At 46.8% G+C, this 3565-nt stretch overlaps 1 pseudogene across 1 annotated transcript; it reads left to right on the top strand.

Annotated features, from left to right (window-relative positions):
* Positions 1–1003: 1003 nt before the first annotated feature.
* LOC147453152 (acetylajmalan esterase 2-like) lies at positions 1004–2993 on the top strand (annotated as a pseudogene). Its single transcript, XR_015189022.1, has 4 exons — positions 1004–1416; positions 1531–1873; positions 1982–2246; positions 2410–2993. The product of XR_015189022.1 is annotated as an acetylajmalan esterase 2-like (transcript).
* Positions 2994–3565: the final 572 nt, after the last annotated feature.

The raw sequence follows: 3565 nt of genomic DNA, 5'->3' as shown, positions 1-3565 counted from the left end.
AAAACTTATGAAAATTGCTCGGTTTTCTTAGAGGCAAGCTCAAAATCTAACCAGGATTTTAGGATTTCAGTCGGTTAAAAAACATTAGACCCCGGTTTTTTTCTAACACTGCCCCCGCCATAGTAATTTGCTTCATTCGTAAGAAGACAATTTTGATGTTGTCACCTCTAGATTTGTCTTGCTTTATGCAAAACAACTCTTAGAGCACATTCGCACATGGCAATGTTTATCCCTGTTGAGTTGAAAAGAACTCTTTTCGCACGTGCTGCCATGGTTGGTAGTGTAGATCCCTTCTCACGAATCTCCACTCTGCCAATTTTGACAAAGTTGAGATTTCAATCTTCCTTTCAACCAGTGACGCTTGGAAAAGCTGGTCGTGGTAGGTCTCGAAAACTGGCAGCGCTCGGATATTTTTGAAACTGTGTGGTGCTATGTGCACGTGGCAGTGACCACACCCAACCACAATCAACGCGCGAATGCCAACCTTCTTCTTGCAGCATCGTTTGGCAGGGTGAGACGGGGGTGGAAAGGTTGGGGTAAAACCCCACCGTGCGAATCCTATCTTAGCCCCTCCCGTCTGCGGGCTCATCTGTAAAGACCACGACGTTGAGTGAAGGGATCAACGGCCCCCATTCAATCCATCGTTGATAAGATATGCATGGGGTAAAAGAATTAGGCTCCCCACTATCGCGCTCGCTGCTCGAGCTCCTCCACACTCACGCCTTATCTAACCCACCTATCACGCGCCTGTGCAAGGAATGAGACTCTGCACGTATAAAAACCTGACCCCTCCCTTTCGCGTGGATCCAACGGCCCAAAGCCACCCCCACCCCGCCGATAAGGCACTCGGCCATAGATCTTACTCCGTGTCGGGCCGTGGGCATTAAGCGATGCCATTTTTGTGAGCTGTGAAAGCTGGACGCGGTTGTCACAGAGGGGCCATTAAAGCACTCGTCCCCAATTTGAAATTGCCTTCACCATTCTTGACTCTTAAGGCCCCACACTCCGCATATTATTAATGTCGACGATATCAAAGGTTGTAAATGTGGAGCCTAGTGGAGGTTGTGCAGGCGCAGCGCGCCGTATAACGCACGCACGCAGCACGGTTATCGAATATTATCTTCACTACTGGCTAGTGGCAAGATGCTGCACCACGTGCGGCAGCTCCTGCAGCTGGCTATGCCGATCGCAGTAGCAGCGGTGCTCATGCATGAACTGCAGCAAGGAGCGGCGGCGCCCTGCTATCCTGCTATCTTTGTGTTTGGCGATTCGCTGTCAGACACGGACAATGGCGTGCTCACGGCCAACCCCTTCTTCCTCAGGACGGCGCAACGGCCTTACGGAGAGACCGTCCCGGGGAACCCCGCGAAGCCGCGAAGCGCTTCAGCGATGGCCTGCTGCTCGTGGACTTCCTGGGTAAGGCGTAATGGCGATAGGCAAGAGAGAGTGTGTGCGTGTGTGTGCGCGTGCGCGTACCTGTGTGTTTCTCTACAGTGACAATGTGTGTGTTTTGATGCTTGACCATGGCAGCAACTCGAGTTGGATTGCCGCTTCTGAAGCCCTCTCTTGACGGAACCGCTAACTTTGCCACGGGGGCCAACTACGCCGTCTCGGGCGCTACCGCAGATCGGGCTTCCAACTCCCTTTTCCCTTGACGTGCAGGTCACGTGGCACCTTGCTCTTAAGGCCTCCATCCTCACTGCTCAAAAACCCTGCCCGGATGCCTTCAGCAATGGCCTCTACGTTTCAGCCCTCAATTGGTGGCAATTACTACGTTTCAGCCCTCAATTCCGTCTCGCAGGCGTACTCGCCGGCGACCGTCATTGCAAACTTAGTTCCTGCCGTGATGTCTAAAATAAGAAACGCCACTGAGGTGACATATCATCCCCTAATTTGAAAAGCTTGAATGTGAGATAATTACGCTACATTGAATGCTCATGGTGGGAAATTTGTTCTCTGTGTTGGCTCCTTCAATTAGCAGGTTTTGTACGCGAATGGTGGCCGGCGCTTCCTATACATAAGCATCACTCCCCTTGGATGCTCTCCTAACATATTGTCAGGAAATCCTAATGCTCCCAGGGACAGCAATGGCTGCATTCCAGACTTCAACTCCATCTCCTCTGCCCATAGCGCGCAGCTGTCGAGCCTTGTCAGCGATCTCCCTAGCATTCATGCAGATGCCACATTTGTTTTCCTCGACTATAATGCCGCATACTTGCAAGTCCTTGCAAACAGTGCCTCTCTTGGTAATTACAAATTGCCCCCAATCCATGCGATCTCACAAAGAATTACATGGGAACATTGCATGCTTCTCACTGCTGAAGTTTATTCTTGTTAGAGCTGACCATTGAATGTGATTCTGATAAGCTATAAATCGAGACGTATTAACTAATTATGTTATTGTGGCAGGATTTACCGACACGCTTAACGCATGCTGCGGCGCTCCAAATGTGCCTAACCGATACAGTATTGCAACATTTTGTGATGCCTTATCAACAACGACTAACTCTACACTCTGCCCAGATCCTAATGTCTTCCTAAGTTGGGATGGTATACATTACACTCACAAGTTCCAACTCTGTAATTTCAAGTCTTACCTTCGGTTCTGGCAATTTTCTTGATCCCGCCAATGCATTTGCAACTTGTTAACCCTATGATGGTTCGAATTCCTCATGTACTTCTAATCTCTTGAAGTATTATTTATGTAGTGCGGCGCATCATTACTTGTAGATAAGATCTCTGAAATTGAAAAGATCTCTGAAATTCCTCATACATTCTAGATAAATCATCACTAAATGTGAGGTGATACAAAATTGCAAATCAATATGCACTATCGTGTTTAGTGGTTCTGATGCCCCAAGTATGCTTTCTCCAATGTGTGGCCCACTTTCCGCCTTTCTTGCACAACCATATTGCAATTCCCAAAGAAACTATTCACACTTTCTACTCTACATTTCGGCGACATTTTCCATTACCATTAGCTTTCTTTAGCTTACCTTGATGTAGGTAAGCCTCCTATGACAGTTCCCCAACCGAATACCTTGAATTTGAACATGTTGCATTTAGCTTGCCGTAATTGATGGAATATTTTATTCCACCAATCTGTTGGTTTAATGAGCTCCAAATTTTTCGTGCATCTCTTACAGCCTATGAGTTAGGCAAAAACATCAAATAATATTTCTTAACTAGTACTAATGTTCAGACAAGCAAAAAACAAGCACATAAATAATTGGGACCAATGGCCGAACCCATAATGTAACTTGTACTACATATTGGCAAGCAAGATAATTATGAGCTCTCTGCAAGAGGCTAGTACTTAACTGATGAAGCTAATGTCCCTGGTGTGAGAAGAGGGCATATCTCCCCAAATGCAGTGATGGTGGAGCCTTGAGCAAAAAACTCTAGATTACATTCTCCAAGTCTAAGGAGTTGCCAGTGTTCTTGATCTTACCATTTCAAGTAAGTTGGTCACTTCTAACAACTATTATAGGCTGGAGATTTAGGGTTAGCTGTTCGACTAGATGGAGAATCATATTTAGACTTTAGACAATAACCAAAATCAGAC

This window comes from Adiantum capillus-veneris, chromosome 8, assembly GCF_014529385.1.
Source record: "Adiantum capillus-veneris isolate H3 chromosome 8, ASM1452938v2, whole genome shotgun sequence".
NCBI lineage: Eukaryota > Viridiplantae > Streptophyta > Polypodiopsida > Polypodiales > Pteridaceae > Adiantum > Adiantum capillus-veneris.
Note: the sequence above shows the minus strand (reverse complement) of the source record. Positions and strands in the feature narration are given on the sequence as shown.